The sequence below is a fragment of the Telopea speciosissima genome, chromosome 7 (assembly GCF_018873765.1).
Source record: "Telopea speciosissima isolate NSW1024214 ecotype Mountain lineage chromosome 7, Tspe_v1, whole genome shotgun sequence".
Lineage (NCBI taxonomy): Eukaryota > Viridiplantae > Streptophyta > Magnoliopsida > Proteales > Proteaceae > Telopea > Telopea speciosissima.
In genome coordinates, this window is record NC_057922.1 from 21898467 (window position 1) to 21907523 (window position 9057).

The following is a 9057-nucleotide window of genomic DNA, read 5'->3' on the forward strand; positions in this document are numbered from 1 at the left end:
CAGTTTTCCAAAAAACCCGTACGGACACTGGCATTCTGTCGATTTTTTTAGCTGGCGAAAACAGAATCTGATCACATGGGGGCGTAGAGCTCGAAAAATCAGAAATTTTGGTGGGTGGATCACCGCCGGCGGCTGCCGGACGCGCTCTCAAAGCCGGCGGCAGCCGCGGGTGATCTCACTCGCCGGCAGAAGTATAAAAAAAAAAGAGGAATCTGGGTTTTGCTATCGTGCGCCTGATATTATTTCTGGGCGATGCTAACGTGCGCCACTCGGGTTGGGTAGACCCGATTTCTGACCAGAAAACCCGATCCATTGACCCGGCTGGTGACCCGTCTTGGGTTGACCCAAACCCGGTTGGACCGGGTCTGAACCGGGTTACGTGAATCGGGGTTGAACCAGATTGATTTGGTTTGCTTTTTTGGATCAGTTTGACCAGTACAGTCAACCGGATTTGGACTTTAACTTTGACCGGGCTTTCTGGGGACTATGAGACTCCGTTTGGGGTCCCGTTTTTTGCGTTAGCTCTGTTTTTCTGTGCTCTACACAGTGGTGCCCTCTGTTTTGATCAGATATGCATATTTTAAATATTTTTGATATTCTTTTGATGCATGCCCTTTTATGTAATTTATCGGTTCGTTCTATTAAGAACCGAACCAATTTCTGAATTGCTGGAATACCTACCTTGATGAACAGAATTATTATTATTTTTGTGTTAATTTTAAGACATTTAAAGCCCCTTGTCATAAATTATAAAATAACACATTGTTTAAGGATGTAAGTAATTTTGGAAAATCCCGAAAGAGGGTTTCATGTTTTTGACAGGATGTAGCCGCCAAAGCGACCTTCCTTGTTGGATTTCTGAAACACCGGTCTTATACAGTTGTGGGATGTCCTTCAACTCTGATGTGTGGTCACACACCCAAAGGTGGTGATCATGTATTGGTACTTGAAGGGGTACATATACAGTATGCATGTGAATAGGTTGACCATAGAATTCTGCACACCCAAAGGTGGTGGATTTTGAAAGTTGAGCTGTATTCCCATGGCCACTGGTATGTAGGGATTTTTTACAATTGCATATTGAGAATTCAGCCCAAAGGTGTTTTCACAATGATGTGTGTAAAATTCTCATTAACTTATAAAGTTTTAAGTTGTACTTGCATCATTTTAATTATTATACTGTTCATTGTTTAAATTTTCAGTCACCTTCTCTGTCAATAATAACATGGTTACTATTGAGCTCTTCACTGGGTCAAACTTGAAGAAATGGAAAGAGGACATTATGTTTGCTATAGAAATGGCAGATGTGCACACGTCCCTTGTTATGGATACACCAATGGAACTAACTGCTGATAGTACTGAGGATGAAAAGTCTGTGCATGTTGCATGGCAAAAGAGTAATCGACTCAGTATACTGTCCATAAAGAGGTCGATACCGGAACACCTAAAAAGTGGTCTGCCTGAGAAATGTACTGCCAGGGAATTGCTAGATGCAATTTCCAAGAGATATAAAGTTTCATCAAATGCTGAGATTGGGACACTTCTGCTAGGGTTATTTAATATGGAATATGATGGTTCTGGGGGTGTTAGGGATTACATTATTAGGATGGTTGATTACCAAACTAAACTCAAGGCCTTAGACATTCCTCTTCTAGATGCCCTAATTGTCCATCAAGCCTTAAATACCCTACCTTCTGAATTTGGCATCATAAAAACCAACTACATTTCCTAAGATGGACTCTGGAGCATTAATGACCTAATTTCTAGGGTTGTGTCTGAAGAAAAGAAACTGAAGAAAGAGAAAAAGCCTACTGCCCTGTTTACTTCTAAACCCCGTAAGAGTAAAAAGTCTAGAAACCATACTCATAAGTCTGCCAATAAACAGTCCGATCAGACTAACAATTTGGGACCCAAGAAAGACTCTTTGAAGAAAGAGAGTGATCGCTGCTTCTTTTGCAAGAAGAAGGGTCACATGAAGAAAGACTGCGACAAATACAAGGTTTGGTTACTCAAGCCCAAGCAGCCATCAGGTAATGATTCTTTGGCTTTTGTTTGTGAATTCAATCTATCAGAAGCCCCATCCAGTTCTTGGTGGCTAGATAGCGGTGCAACTAACCATGTTGCTTTTACCATACAGGGGTTCATAAACCGGAGGAGGCCAAACAAGGATGAATCCAGGCTGGTCGTAGGAAATTATGGACATTCTGACGTAGAGTTCGTGGGAGATGTCATTTTATTATTAGATTCTGGTTTTAAATTGACTTTAAAGAACACTTTTTATATACCGTCCTTTAGGCGGAATTTAATTTCGATTTCAGTTTTGGACATTAATGGTTTCTATTTTGAAATAAAGAATACTATGGTTAATTTATTTTCTAATTCAACTAAAGTTGGTTCCTGCTTTATGTCCAACGGATTGTACAGATTGTGTTTGTCTCCCACTGATATCTACGTCTCCTGTAATGTTGAAAGCGTTGTTTCTAAAAGACCCTTACCTAAAGAACGGTCTTTCACATTGTGGCATCAGATGCTAGGTCATATTTCTAAGGCAAGAATGGAAAGGCTGATAAAGTCTGACATCCTGCCTACTCTCGAAAGTGATCTAGACACTTCTGTAGACTGTTATAAGGGAAAAATGACCAAAATAAAGAAGAAAACTGTAGTCCGTAGTTCTGACCTGTTAGAGGTCATTCACACTGACATCAGTGGTCCCTATTCAGCCACATTGTGTAAAAATTTTTATTTCATCACTTTTACAGATGACTATTCCCGATATGGATACCTGTACTTAATTAAAGAAAAGTCTGAATCTCTTGACAAGTTCAAGATTTTTAGGACTGAAGTTGAGAAACAGTTAGGGAAAGTTATTAAAATTGTTAGATCTGATCATGGGGGTGAGTATTATGACAGACATGGCGATGCTGGACAGCTTAAGGGCTCGTTTGCCAAATACCTTGAGGATTCTGGAATAGTTAGTCAGTTTACTATGCCAGGAAGCCCTGAACAAAATGGGGTCGCCGAAAGGCGTAACCGTACCCTTATGGACATGGTGAGGAGTATGGTTAGTAGGACAAATTTACCTAAGTTCTTATAGGGTGAAGCCTTGAAAACTGCTCTTTATATCCTTAACCGTGTACCTATTAAAGCCGCTCCTCTTACACCTTTTGAGTTGTGGACCGGCCGTAAACCCAGTTTAAACCATCTTAGAGTTTGGGGGTGCCCTGCAGAAGTGAAGTTGTATAATCCGACTTTAAACAAGTTGGATCCCAAGACTACTCGTTGCTACTTTGTCAGCTACCCAGATCATTCGAAAGGATATAAATTTTATAATCCCTGCGGAGGCACTAGGATTGTGGAGTCACAGACAGCGAAGTTTCTGGAATTTGATGTGGCCGAAAAGAATGACTGTTCTCAGACTGTTCAAGATAGTCACATGATTGGTACATCGGTACCTATTCAGACTGATGTGGGGCATACTGTGCCATTGGTTACACCTGCTGGAGTTCAAGAGCCTGATATTGATACCGTCCCCGACATTCATGTAGCACCTGATGAGATTCCTCTTATTCAAGATGCGATTGAGGATCCTATCATTGATGCAGTTCCAGCTGAGATTCCTCAGATTCAGGTTGAGGCAGTAGTGGCACCATTACGGAGATCCACCAGAGAGAGAAGGTCAGCTATATCACCTATCTATGAGGTCTATCTGGGAGAACATGACTATGACATTGGTTATATGATCGATCCAGTTACTTATTCAGGTGTTGTTTCTAGTCCTCAGTCAGATTTGTGGATAGATGCGATGAGAGATGAAATGCAATCGATGAAACATAATGATGTTTGGGAGCTTGTTGATTTACCTAAAGGTTGTAAGCCCATTGGTTGCAAATGGGTGTATAAAACCAAAAGAGATTCCAAAGGAAAAGTTGAGAGGTTTAAAGCCAGACTGGTAGCCAAGGGATTCACTCAGAGAGAGGGAGTAGACTACAATGGGACCTTTTCTCCAGTCTCCTCGAAGGATTCTTTCAGGGTGATCATGGCATTGGTAGCTCATTTTGATATGGAGCTGCATCAGATGGATGTTAAAACAGCTTTTCTCAATGGCAATCTTGATGAGGAAGTCTATATGGTTCAACCTGAGGGTTTTGCAGTGGATGATTCAGATCATCTTGTGTGTAGACTCAAGAAGTCTATCTACGGTCTCAAACAAGCTTTTAGGCAGTGGTATCTGAAATTTGACAGTGTTGTGACTTCGTTTGGTTTTATGGAAAACAAAGTGGATCAGTGTATATATCACAAGGTCAGTGGGAGCAAATTCTATTTTCTCATTCTGTATGTGGATGACATCCTGCTTGCAAGCAGTGACCTAGGGATGTTGCATAATACAAAGCAACTTTTATCTAGGGAATTTGACATAAAGGACCTTGGTGAGGCCTCTTTTGTTCTTGGGATTGAGATCCATAGGGATCGTTCTCGCCGTTTATTAAGTCTTTCTCAGAGGCTTATGTTGATCGTGTTCTGGAGAGGTTCAGTATGCTGGATTGCAAACCTGGGAATGTTCCTATTCTCAAGGGTGACAAACTAAGTTCGACACAGTGCCCAAAAAATGAAGCTGAGAGGGATGAAATGAAGAAGGTGCCTTATGCTAGCACACTTGGTAGTATCATGTATGCTCAGGTCTGTACCAGACCGATATTGCTTTTGTGACGGGACTTCTTGGCAGGTATCAGTCAGATCCTGGTCTTAGCCACTTGGTTGCTGCCAAGAAAGTATTGAGGTACTCAAGGGGACAAGAGATTAGATGTCGACTTACGAACACGTTCCGAACTCAAGCTAGTGGGGTATACTGACTCGACTTTCTTGGTGTGAGGATGACAGAAATCCACATCAGGTTATGTTTTCTTGATGGCAGGAGGGGCAAGATCATGGAAGAGTAAAAAGCAGACATTGGTGACCACTTCGACTATGCAGGCAGAGTTAGTAGCATGTTATGGGGCTGCTACTCAGGTTATTTGGCTCAGAAATCTCATAAAGGAGTTGACTATTGTAGATTTTGTGGATAGACCCATCCAGATATACTGTGATAACAGCTCTGCTGTGTTGGTTATAAACAACAATAAAGGACTTAGAGGGTCTAAACACATGGAGGTCAAGTATTTAACCATAAAGGAGAGAGTAAAGGAAGGTGACATTGCAGTGGAGCATATTAGTACAGATGATATGGTTGCAGATCCCCTAACCAAAGGTCTTCGCCCTTGTGTTTTTGAGAGACATGTCATGAGCATGGGCTTAGTTGCATCATGGGATGTGGTTAGTTAGTGGGAGTTTGTTTTATTTTGCTTCATTGTAATTTAAAGTTTCTTTTCATCTGTATTTTTACCTTATGGTAAACTTTGATTTATATATATATCAGGTGTCATTGCATGCAGTTTTTTTTAAACACATGAGTGTTTTATTTATTAACATGGTGTATATATTTCTGATTTTAAGTCTTAAGGAATGTGTTAACCTTAAGCAAGACTGGGGCATTAAGTTGTTAGCCTAAAGGTATGTCTTGTAACACATAAAGTATAACTCGAGTTATTTCTGATGATACATATAGATTCGTTAGAATCACAAAGTTTATTTCTCTAGTGAGCCTGTGCCACTTAAAGAAGAGAAATTTTGGACTGATAAATGGATAATACATAAGGAATCACTATGTGAGTATTATCTCGTTACCACACTACCACATTGCATCCATGTTAATAGAGTTGAGGGCTCTCGTGACCATGGAAGGCTCTGTGTCGCTTGATCATAGATGCAGTTATCGCTATGATTCGGTGTCTAAAACTCTATGGGATAGATTGACTTTCTGATATGACCTCTAGACCAATTTATTTTAAAAATTGTGCACATAAAGTTTTCTTAAAGAGTTGTTAGTCTGTGATTTGTTTTGGTCAAAACTGTTTTTAAATCCTTTTAAAAATAAGGAATTTAATGTAAGTCCAAGTGGGAGAATGTTAGAATTTTAGTTCTAATAAAATTTCATATGGACATAATTAAATCCCTAAACCAGGCTAATTAGGGTTTTGATCTAATAAAGTGGGGTCATTAAGTTATATTAGAAGTCTAATGTGGACTGGCTTAGTGTGGGCCAGATAGATTCCTATTGGGACTGTGATGAGTCAGACCCTATAGGGATTACTATATAAGGAGAGCTAGGTCCCCCCTCTACCCAATACAACTTATTATTCTCAATTGTTATTGAGGAGTGCATTCTTGAAAGAGAGAGAGATATTCAGTGTTCGTCGTCCCTGCGCATTGGGTATTCTCATCAGGCCAATTACTTTGGGAATAGAGGGGAAGCACCTAGATCTTTGTTCTTTATTTTCCGCTGCAATCATCATCACTATGGATGCGAAACAAGGTTGGTGGTTCTATCCCTATTTTCTATTATTTATTTGATTGTGTTCTTGAACGCCCTATGGAGATCCTGGCTTTTGGGATTTTGTCCCTATTCGGATCGATTTATTCTAACAGAGTATACAACAAAACCCACCCATAATTGAATGGATTCTTTAACATGTGTTATGCTTGATTAAGAAAGAGGTAGAGAGAGAGAGAGAGCTGATACCGATCCTGCACTCGTTGGTATATAAGAAATTTAACCCCAAACTCTGAGCTTGACTCGACAGTCAACACTCACTTTCTTGCAGAAGGGAAAGAGGAAAGTAGGAGACTGCTACTCCAGTCCAGGGTGAGAAGTACTCTCTCTCTCTCTCTCTCTCTCGTCTCTTATTTGGGGGGCGTGGGGGTGGGGTTTGAGTGGTGGTGGGGCGGGATGTGCATTTTTAAAGTGTGTGAATGAGTCTAAGGGTGCGTTTGGTTACATTTGTGTTCTCAAAAAATACTTTTATCTCATAAGTACTTTTTTCTATTAACCTAGCAGAAAATTGCTTTCTGAACAGAAAAAAAACAAAAAATGGCATTTAGTAGACATTCAACCGACTCATTTCCAACACTCATCTGGCAAGAGAAAGCTACCTGGTCGCATGCGGGGCTAATGGGAATATGCGGACAAGCATCATGGGGGCAGGATTTCCACCTTTCCATGGGGTGGGCGATCATTTCACGCCCCTGTATCGAATTTTTATCATCTACGGTTCCCTAGTGCCTCTCACAGGACGAGGGTGGATCCCACCGGGGCAGAATGTTCAGTCAAGTGCCCCGGGTGGGTCCCACCCCACCCCCCTCTTGTGAGAGGCACTAGGGAACCGGTCAAAGAATCATAGACGATAACGATTCCCCTGTGTCTAGGTGTAGGGGTCAAGCGACTAGGTACCATTCTTTTCCCCATTTATTAAATGGAAAATATTCTTTGAGCTGCAGGGGAAAGATATATTAACATCTCTGTGAGAAATAACCTCGTTGCCTCTCATGTAAGAGGTCGTTTTATTGCACCTCATTGGTGCGCTCCTCTATGCTTTTTGCTCAGAGATCCCTCTCCCTTATTAAAATGTCATTTTCACTTATATATTTACAAAAATGACATTACCTCTAAAATAAACTACTGCTCAGACACTGGAAAAATAGGAACATTGGAAGATATAGTATGTTTATCTGCTGGTTTGCGGTTCAGATCCTTCCACATGATCCTCATTTTGTTACATTTTCAGTCAAGCTAAGGAAGTAAACTTTCATTAGTTTGCTAACTTGATCTCCATTTCCTCTTTCTAGTCCAGTTGCAGTTGCAGTTGCAGGTGAACCCTCCGTAATCTTCTTTTTAAAATGCCACTGTTTCTACTAAAACTGCAGCTTCTATCGTCATTGATGTAAAATTTTTTATTTCATTTGATAGATCCTAATTCCCAACCCCAGGCGAAAGTGAAAGGTAGTAGAAGATGGGGTTGATCGTTGAGAAGAGGGTTTTGTCATCAATTCCAGTTTGCAAAATGTATCTAAGTTTTCTCTCTTATTCCCAGAATCAACCCTTTAAATGGAAGCCCTTTACTTATGATACATTATTATTATCTAGAGTAAATTATTCCGACCTCCCCTGATCTTGCTGATAATTCACGGAACCTCCCCGAATTTTTATCGTCTCCTGTTACTGCACGGTGCAATGCTGCATCATGTGGCGCTGCATAGGCCATGTGTCACAGTGGACCCCACATGGTGCACATGGCCTATGCAGCCACCGCACAATGCAGCACTGCACCGTGCAGTAACGGGAGGCAACAAAAGTGGAACCTCCCTGCGTTTCTGACAATTACTTAAACCTCTTCTACTTTTTAAACTTGGCTTCACTGTTAGTCATGAGATCTATTATGGTAAATTCAAAATTAACCAGTCAAATAAGGATCAATTTGGTTGGATTCGGATTTTTTGGATCGGTTAAAACCGTTCAGGATAGGTTTTGAGAGCATTGTGTTTAACCTTAACAAAGTCATTGTTACAGAAAATATGGACGATAACATAAGAGATAACTGGTTTAATTACAAGTTGCGCAAGTTACAACATCAAATTACAGAGATGAAATTAAAGCAGCAAAAATTTTTAATATTAGAGTTAGCAACTGAAAATTACAATCGAGTCGAACTCGAACAACTAATTGGTGGTGCTCGTGCTGGCTTCATCATCTTTCGTGATTTGGGGCCATCTGTAAGGTATCAGTGTTCCTGGTTGCAGATTTGGGAATTTCACATTGAAATCCTTCACTTTCATATCCAAATCCCCCAAGAAGTGTAGACGAATAAACTTCACTTCCGAGCTCTTCATCTTCAATTCCTAATAGGCTTGTCAACCTACCTCCCCTAAAATAAAGCTTTTCCAAGCTCTTCTTTTTCGCAAGTTTTCTCTCAAACGTCGGTGGCTCCTCTTTAGGGTAGCACTGGAGATCTAGTTTTGTGAGAGAAGGGGGAAGAAAAAGGGTGATCTTAGACGATGATATCTTTTCTCCTCAGTAGTCCGCCGCGAAGTCTGCTTACTCCTGTTTATTATAACTCCTCTAAATTTCAAGACTGCTTTCGTAAGTATGGACCAACTGCTGGTCGTCCTCCTTCGTTTTGCTTCTAT